The sequence below is a fragment of the Cupressus sempervirens genome, chromosome 2 (assembly GCF_028749045.1).
Source record: "Cupressus sempervirens isolate cs-2001-9-10 chromosome 2, ASM2874904v1, whole genome shotgun sequence".
Lineage (NCBI taxonomy): Eukaryota > Viridiplantae > Streptophyta > Pinopsida > Cupressales > Cupressaceae > Cupressus > Cupressus sempervirens.
This window is the reverse complement of record NC_143119.1, coordinates 29,459,447-29,469,064: the sequence shown is the minus strand read 5'-3', so window position 1 is coordinate 29,469,064 and position 9,618 is coordinate 29,459,447.

Here is a 9,618-nt window from a genome sequence, read left to right as displayed (position 1 = left end):
TCATCAGTTTCATTAGCTCTTAATGGGTAGTTGAGCTGTAGTGACACCCTTTTCCTAGTCACAAAGAGGCTCCATCATTTGTGGCCACCCCATACTAAAGACTCTCTAAGGTGCTCTAAGTGTATTTCAAAGTTGATTTTCTAAGGTTGGTAACTCAGAGCTCATGGAGGCTATCAAAAAAATTTTAAATTCTATAAGATATTCATTATGAGGCCTACAATAACTTATCTCATTTTCAAGAGATCACATTCTATTTGGATTCGGCACAATGATCTCTCTCAATGCCAAAACTCGTAGTGTGCCTCAGTTCATAGGTGCATCACTATGTAAATTTGATATTGTTTATCTTGGCATCAAATTGTCAGTGCCATTAGCTCCAAATGTGTAGGTGAACCCTCATGTAACCCTTTTTTTAGCCATTGAGATCATCCATCATTCATAACTACCCCATACCAAAGAGTCTCCAAGGTGCTCTATGTGTGTTTCAAGGTTGATCTTCTAAGGGTCATAACTCAGACCTCATCGAGGCTATTGATGAAATGTAGAATACTATAGGATGGTCATGCTAAGGCTTACAATAACATATCTCATTTTTGAGGGATCACATTCCATTTGAATTTGGCACAACAATCTCACATGATGCCAAAACTTGTAGTGTGCCTTAGTTCATAGGTGCATCACTGCATAACTTTGAAACTGATGATTTTGGCATTGAAATTTTAGCATCATTAAGAGCCTTGTTCTACCCTAGTAACACCCTTGTTCTAGCCATGAAGAGCCTCTATCATTCATGACCACCCTGTATCAAAGAGTCTCCAAGGTGCTGGAAGTGCATTTCGAGGTCAATCTTCCAAGGGTTGTAAATCAAAAATTGTGGGGGTCATTACTGAAATATTGAATGCAATAGGATAGTCATGACAAGGCCCACAATAACCTATCTCATGTTTGAGAGATCACATTCCATTTGGATTTGGATTTGATGCCAAAACTCACAATGTGCCTCATTTCATAGATGCATCACTGCATAACTTTGAAACTACTGATCTTGGCATCAAATAATTATTGCCATTAGCTCCAAACATGTAGGTAAACCCTAGTGACACCCTTGTTTTGGTTGCTAAGAGCCTCCATCCTTCATGACCACCCCATACTGAAGAGTCTCCAAGGTTCTCTAAGTGCATTTTGAGGTTGATCTTTTGAGTGTCATAACTCAAATATTTTGGGGCTTATTGATGAAATGTCAAATGCTATAGGATGGTCATTTCTAAGGCCTACAATAACCTATCTTATTTTGTAGAGATCACATTCCATTTGGATTCGACACAATGATCTCACTTGATGCCAAAACTCACAGTGTGCCTCAATTCATAGGTGCATCACTACATAGCTCTAAAACCATTGATCTTGGAATTAAAACATCAGTTTCATTAGCTCTAGATGGGTAGGTAAAGCCTAATGGTACTCTACTTTTGGCTGTGGATAGCCTCCATTGTTCGCGACCACCCTATATCGAAGAGTATCCAAGGTGCTCTAAGTGTGCTTGGGTGGGTGAACCATAGTGACATCTTAAGGGATTACAGAGATCATTTCAAATTAAACATATATGATATCATTTCAAATTAAAATTTGCATCAAAAATTGATAATAAAGGTTGATAAAATGTTATTCACAAATTATTGCACTTGAATTGAGCATAACAAACATGATTAAAATGAATGATATTCCATAAATATGAACAATACTATACTAAATTAATATGTAAATCATTGTGTACATAAATGAAAAAAAAAATGTATATCAAAGTACATGTATCTATAGACAAATTCCAAAAGTATATATCAAATTTCATGTATCCATAGACAAATTATGCAAATATATATCAAAATACATAGATCCATATACAAAATGTGGCTGATCATGCCATTGGAATGTGTATAATATCAATGTTTTTTGTATACAATGTGTCATATACCATCTCAAAATGTCTCACAATGCATCCTATGACAACTACAGTATCCTATCCTGCTAGTGGATGATCAAAATACAACTCTTTTCACTGTATTAGGTGGATCAGGTGCCTCCTATGTTAACAAAAAGAAAAACCCAAAGTTAGACTACTAAATTTATATGATTCTATGTATCTAACATTGAATTAATCAAATACATAATGATCCTTTTAAAAAAAAGATTGATTGTATTAAACTTTCATCATAAATACCTCTCTCATCAACCTCCTATGCTAGTTAGGAGTCCTCTCATATGTCATTGGCAATGGTTGAACCTCATTGATTGTGGCCTATATATGTTCAAGTATGTTTTTCAGATGAATCTACAACTTAAACTATAATATTATAATTCATATCATACTAAATTTATAACATATAATCAATAATTCAAACTACAACTTTCCTATATCGACTCCTCCTCTGGATATAATGGTGGCATCATCAAAGATAAAAAGCTGTGACATCCAACTTCCTATGCACTAGGTGTTTCCTATGAGATACAAAATAATAGTTGTTAATATTAGGGAAATTAGTTTTGAATTTATTTATTAAAATAAGGAAAATAAAAAATAAATGATACTTATACATGATGGGGATCTCACTACAAATATAAATGTCAGAGGATTTGCAATGCCAAATCTACCTAGACTTATCACTAGTAGCCACACTCTGTACAATAAAGAATGTAATTAAATTTCATCACCATAATTTTTTTACAATAATGTATTGATATTTAATCACTTTAAAAGAACCTAATTACCTTTCCCTTGGATATGGGTTTTACCTAACCTCCTCACTCTACCCCCCACTGAAAGGTGATATAGGCAAGAGAAAAGAAATATTAGAAATTGTATATGATCCAATATTGAATAGAAAAAAAATGAGAACACAAAATGATGTACCATAGATGTTTCAAGGCCAAATGAAATAATTAAGAGCTATTGGAAATGATTGAAAAGATCATGAATAAAAAGTAATGGAACTGGTAAAGAATGTTTTCAATCATTGTTTTGTAATTGATATCAAACTTGCTACTTGTAAGAAAGACAATTGCTTTAGTGATCCAAATACTATCAATTGGTTGATTGCCAAGGAGGAGGTAATCAATAAGATTTAACTAGAGCACCTAGAGAAAGGCTGAAGTTATGATGTTATAATGAAGTATCAGGATCAGCTAAGCCATTGATGAAATGGTGTATTGATGTCATGCACTAAGACATAGAGAATGGACACACTAAAACACATCAAAGATGTAAGGTTTAGCTAAGTCATTTGTAAAGCCTAACTGAGTTCATTAGAGAGAGTCGAGCAAGCTAGTTAGTGCCGAACAGATTCTCAGTTGAAGCTGAGAAAAGTTTAACTTTAGTAAGTGTCGAGTGATCTTCAAGTGCCGAGTGATCTTCAAGTGTCGAGTGATCTTCAAGTGCTGAGTGATCTTTAGATGTTGAGCATGATGCAAGTGCCAAGTAACATAGAAGAAGACGAGCATCAGTAAACCAATGATGCCGAGTTGCTGCATTATTTTGAAAATTAAAGATTCGCTAGATCTGAGCCAACATGGTAGTTATCTAGAATTTTGTGAATCAGATAGAAGATAACAATGATGAGTTGGTGGCACAGAACACTATGTAAAACATTTTTTGTGAATATAATTGGATTCTAGATGAAGTTTCTAGATAATAGCAAGATATGGGAAAGATACATTTTATCCTACCTAATCTATTGAAAACCTAAAGTTAGAGTGGTAGAATCGAGCAGGAAAGGTATTCCAAATTTCTATTTAAAGAGTCATAAGCTCACTAACTAAAGTGGATGGTCAAGCATGAAAGAATGAAGTGCTGAAGAAGGTGCTAAGGAGAAAGAGAGCACATATTCTCTATTTCATTAGATTACCATAGATATGATTGCATTGGTATGATGAACAAGAAGAATCAAGGTGATGAAGCTTGAGATGACAAGCTAACAGAGCTGAAGTGATTAAAGCCAAGCAAAGGATTGAACTGAAGTGTGATCTATAATCTGCAAGATATGTTGTAAGTTGTATCAGATCAAAAGCCATTATTGTTACTCTCTAGCAATTGTAACAGTTAGTATAAATCCTATGGACTTAGGTTGGTTTAATAGCCATGTTTTAAATCCTTTAAGAAGGTGACATTCCAAGTGAATGTTTCAAAGTCCTTTGACCAGGCCCATTCCTAATAGTATGGTGAAATCCTCTAATAAGGATACATTTAACAGTGTATTGTAAGCCTTTAACAGGGAAGGCCTGTTGTAATATCTTAATGGAAAAAATGCTTCTGAGAGGGCGGGGTGGGGGGGTGGTGAATCAGAGGTACTAGCTTTTGACATTTTTTTTTAAATCCTTAATAACATATCTTTAAAATGAACATGCATGCATATAAACATTAAGCAATCATGAGAAACAAATATGCATCACCACATAACACTTGAGATTTTGGTAACCCAAAAACCCTCCAGAAATAAGAAGGTAAAACTGGGGTGGGGATGATACCCACAAAATCACTATAGTAATAATGTTTGACCACTTTTGATGATCTGCCCTATTAAAGGCTTTACACTATATCAATAGTTACCTGGTTAAAGGATTTACAAACACTTTACATGAAGTCTTACCTTGTCAAAAGATTTAATCACCTATTTAAAGGATCTAAAAAATAGCTATTAAGCTAACCTATCATCATAGGTTTTCCTTTCTAATACAATGGCTAAAGAGTATTAGGTATAATAAACCTGATAGCTTACAATCTTTGATTGTTGAATACAGGCACTTGGTCTACTTTCTTCTAACCTTGATCCTCTAAGATCTAATACTTATTTGTATCCTTACTTTGTTCTGATTAACTGGATATTTAATTGCGAATCTCTTCCTCTAAGTCTTTTTATTCTTCACTCTGAACTCCACTAGTGTTTTCGTTTACTCCTTCATCCATCTACATGATTCAATTTGATTTTGTCTTCCTTATAAAGACATTCAAAGATTTAGGGTTAGACATGAATCTATGATCCATATTGAATCTTTGATTCTCGCTCATTCCTTGCACTTTTATCATCGGTTGGATGTCTTCCCCATTTTTCTTATTGGCTGCATGTAGATTACATAGGAAATATAAATGATTTGATCTTATCACTTAAATCCTTCAAGATTCATCATATGTCAGCCATGAAAATGGTTTACTTCTGAGTTTGTGAAGTTACAAACTCATATGCTAATTTTGAGTTACTCAACACTTACTGATTCTTGATGCTCGACACCTTCTGTAACTCAGCTCCTGTATCATTCCTATCTTGCTCAGCATTGTTTATGACTTGGCACACAAATATTTCTCTGCACTTGGATCATGATCGCCACTTATAGTCACTAGGTATTTGATCTTCACTCAGCACATGAAGGCTATTTGGCATGTGAAGATCACTCGGCACCTGATGGCTTTCCTAACTCGACACAAGCTGTGGCTCGACATACATAGTGTACTCGGCTTTGATGTAGAAAGTGGTTAAGTGTGTTGGCACTCAAGTGTCAAAACCATTCTTAGACTAACAATCTCCCCCTTTAACATGAGTGTCAAAAACACTTAACTAAGCATTATTCATTTGATCTTATGATCACTAATCTCAAAATTATTATAACTCTCCCTGAGTTGATCATGCCTTGTTATGTCATGAATTCTGATGTCTCGTGCCATTATGCCTAATGTTCTCTTTAATATATCTTCATAATATCCACAATATTATCTGCCCCTTAGAATATTATCTCCCCATTTTTGATACTGATGTCAAAGGGTCCTAAGTAGTAATGCCATGCTTGGCCAAAAATGTCTTATTTACCTCAAGGAGTATTTGGAGAGTTGCATCCCAGTTATTTAAGGCAATATCCATAGACTTTTGTTGGATTTCCATCTCTGTTGCAAGATCAACAAGTCCTTCATGTGTAGAAATATTTGGATCCTTCTTCAAAACTATTTCTACATACATTTTCTCCTTGTGTAATACTTCCAAGTGAGGAGTGACGGAGGCTTGGATTTGCTTCAACTTTTCTTTGAGAGTGGCCTCTTCTGCTGATAATGCAGCTAATTACCTCTGAGTGTAAAGTGTTTGGGAAAATTTATTTTCACTCTGTGTAGGATCTGAGGGTAGTTGCATGTTGGAGAGCTTTAATTTACTCTCAAGTTTCAAAATTTTTGGATTTATTTCTTGTGTGAACTTGGAAAAATCACACAATTTTCTATAAAGGGAAAATATGTTCCCTAATACACTTTTTACATTTTCCAATTTCTTAGTTAGGTCAACCTATCCCAAAATTATGTTATTAGCTATTTTCTAATTGACTTTGCCTAAAAACTTCATTTTTGACCATTCCATTAGTTTAACATTAGTATCATGGTCTTCATTATACACTTGGTCAACTATATTAGATAGTTGCTCAAGTATTGGCCTATTTGCATTTGGAGGTTGAAGGCTGAAAGCATCCATGAATATATCTCTTATCTCATTCATTGCCTACATGTATTTGTAGTCTTTCCTCATTTCCTCTTGCCTCCTTCTCTTATCCAATGCACTCTGTATTTTATTCATCTTTTCCTCATTTAGAATGCTTGAATCATAATAGGGTATTTTAATTTCTTCATCAAGCTGAGGAATACCATAATGAATGGTCCTGGCTACCCTAGTAGAGCTTGAGCTTGGTGTACTGACATGTAAGGTCATCATTTTGGTACTTATCTTATGATTGGGTTTGGTGGGAGTTCCTATTTTTGGTAATTCAACCAAAGTTTGTATTGCAGACTCCTCTTTATCTTGTGTTTCTTCTTTGTCCTCTTCTTCTTGCTTGGCTTCTTCTTGTGTCACTGTTGTTGGAGGTATACTCACTTTCTAAACTGTTATCCTTGTGACTACCTCTATTGTTGCACTTGGCTCCTGATGAGCTTGAATGGCTATTCTTGGTGGTGATTGAGGTGGTAGAAATGTAAGCCTAGTATTTTGAATGATTTGAGGTGGTTCTTGTGGTGATACCTTGGCTTCTTTGATTTTATCTACTGACCTTTGGAGATTATCCACAATGACCAATATAGGACTTGTACACAATTGCGCTTGTAGAGTTTTTCAGTCAAGGATCTTAGTAAGATCCTCTGTAGTTAATGGATTGATGTTTTGACATGTGGTGTCAACAAAATCCTTAATCTTTATGATCTCTGGAGGTGTGGTAGTATAGTAAGGTGGGCTAGGAGGTGAAAGTTGTGTGTCTTGCACATTTTTTTGTTCATTAGGACCTTTGTCTTCATCTTTTCCTTCCTACAAGCTCTTTCTTTCTTATTTTCCTCTTCTTCAACCTTTTTCTCTTCTTCTAACTTCTCTTCTCTCCTCTTCCTTCTTTCCTTAGGTTTAGTAGTAGGTTCCTCTTTGTATTCCTCTTCAAAGATATCTTTAGTTGTCTTGTACAGGTTTTTCCAAACTCTTGTAGTTCTCTATACAACTTCTTCAATTTTGTTTTGTAGGATGGAGAATGCCCTATATTTAGGTGTAAACCTTATACTATGTCATTTGACTACTTGAGTTACTTGTTCCTTTGTTAAATCAGGTAGTAGGTTTTCTAGGGTTGATTCCCTCATCTCTTTCTCCATGATTAGATAGAAATGCCATCTATCTTCTATAGTTTTAGACAATTCCTTTGGCAATTGTACATCTAGTTCAAGAGGTGTATACTTGAACTATGCCACTAATGCATAGACTAATTCTTCTATGTGATTTTTTTCCTCTCTACTGAACTTATTCAAATCAATCTTTTTCATTTCACTTAAGTCTCCATTCCTAATCTTCTCACATAATATATCAACTGAAGATTTAGGAGGATGACTTACCCTTTCAGTTTGATCTTCTTCAACAGTATCAGGTTGGGCCACATATCTTTTCCTTTTCCTTGGCTCTTGCTATGCCTTTTTTATTGTGTTCTTCTTCTTTTTGGCTTCCTCTTTGGCCTTTTGGGTAGAGGCCCTTGTTGTAGCTCTGGTTGTTGGCTTCTTAGGTGTTTTCATGGTAGCTTTCTTTGGTGAAGGCTAAGAACCAGGAGGTGTCTTTGTCTTCCTTTTGATGACTCTGCCTTTGATGGGTGCTTCCTTGGTTTTTGCTTCCTTGACACTCTCATCTTTCTCTTCACCTTAACTTTGTGACAATTCAAGTGGCTCTTGTTCTGGCTCACCTTCTTCTTCTCCTTCACTAATCTCTTTTGCTTTGCCTGTTGTACTTGATTCTTCAACACCAAATTTCTTCTATATCTTCTTTACCAGCTTGTCCTTTTTCTTTTCTGTTGTGGCTATCTTTAGTTTTGTAACAACTTTTGATTTGACAGTGTCATATTTTCCAAATGCCTTGGAAGATTTGTCAATTTCCTCTGCAAGTAATGTTGTGATGGCTACAAAAGCTTGGTCAACATCAAGCTCATATCCCAATGGTCTAAGCCATCTTGTTCATGGAAGGACTACTTGAATGTAAGTATAATCAATATCAACAAGAAAACATATGTCATTTACATGCTTTTCTACTAGTGAAACTGGAATCCTCATTCTTTTCTTCATTGCATTTTTGAAATTATCGAAATAGATAGACATTTGATAATCAAAGTTATCTCCCATTTGTGCAATGAAATCATTAATTTGATCAACAATGGTTCTATTCTAACTCTAGTTAATTTTGCCAAATGAAGGGAATTCCTTCATTATATAGAAGAACATATGAACCAACATTGAACCAAATTTACACTGTGCTCCCTTGGACTTTCTAATAGCTCCAAGATTTTCATTGATCAGTTGCAACAAGAGCTCTACAAGGTCATAGGTGTGGTCTTTCTTTACAAGCTTATGTGCCACATCCACTGCTATGCAGGGTACACTATTTAACCTATTGGATTGATAAAACTTATGTGATATGATCCTTACAGAAAAGTCTAGAAGGGGATCAGTTATGGTATCTATGGTCATGCCTCTATTGTTCTATTTTGCACCTATGTTCTTCTCAATTGTTTCCTTCTTTTCACTTTTCAATGTCTTTGGCCAATCTAGGGTTGGAAAACCTATAACCTTATGAACGATTTTCTTAGTAATCTTGACTGGTCCTTGTTCTAACTGGAATGATCCATCATGGATTCTGCTGAGTATTATGTGTATCCACTCATTTTTTAATACGATTGGAAAAACTAGGGCTTTAGTTAACCCTTCTTTTCTCTGACAGAAAACTCATCTTTCACGATACTATTTTCACAAAGTTTGTCATAGGCATTAAGGATTTCCAAATCTCCTATGGCTCCTATTTTACAATTATAGCACTTTCACATAACCTGAACCATAACAACTTTTTCAGGGATGGTGGATAGGGCACCAGTGGGATCGCTTTTGTATGCAACTTCTGGTATAGGTCTAAACTCAGGTTGCTTAACCTCGTTGCTAACAAGTTGAATCTCATGGCTCACTATCCCTTGGGTCATCTTTGAACTAGATGTCATTTATATCTGAACTAAAGTTTAACGATTAAAATAAATCTCTCAAACTATAAAACTTGGCACCTAAAGGAAATAACTGGATAAATGCTTAGATCACTTGCG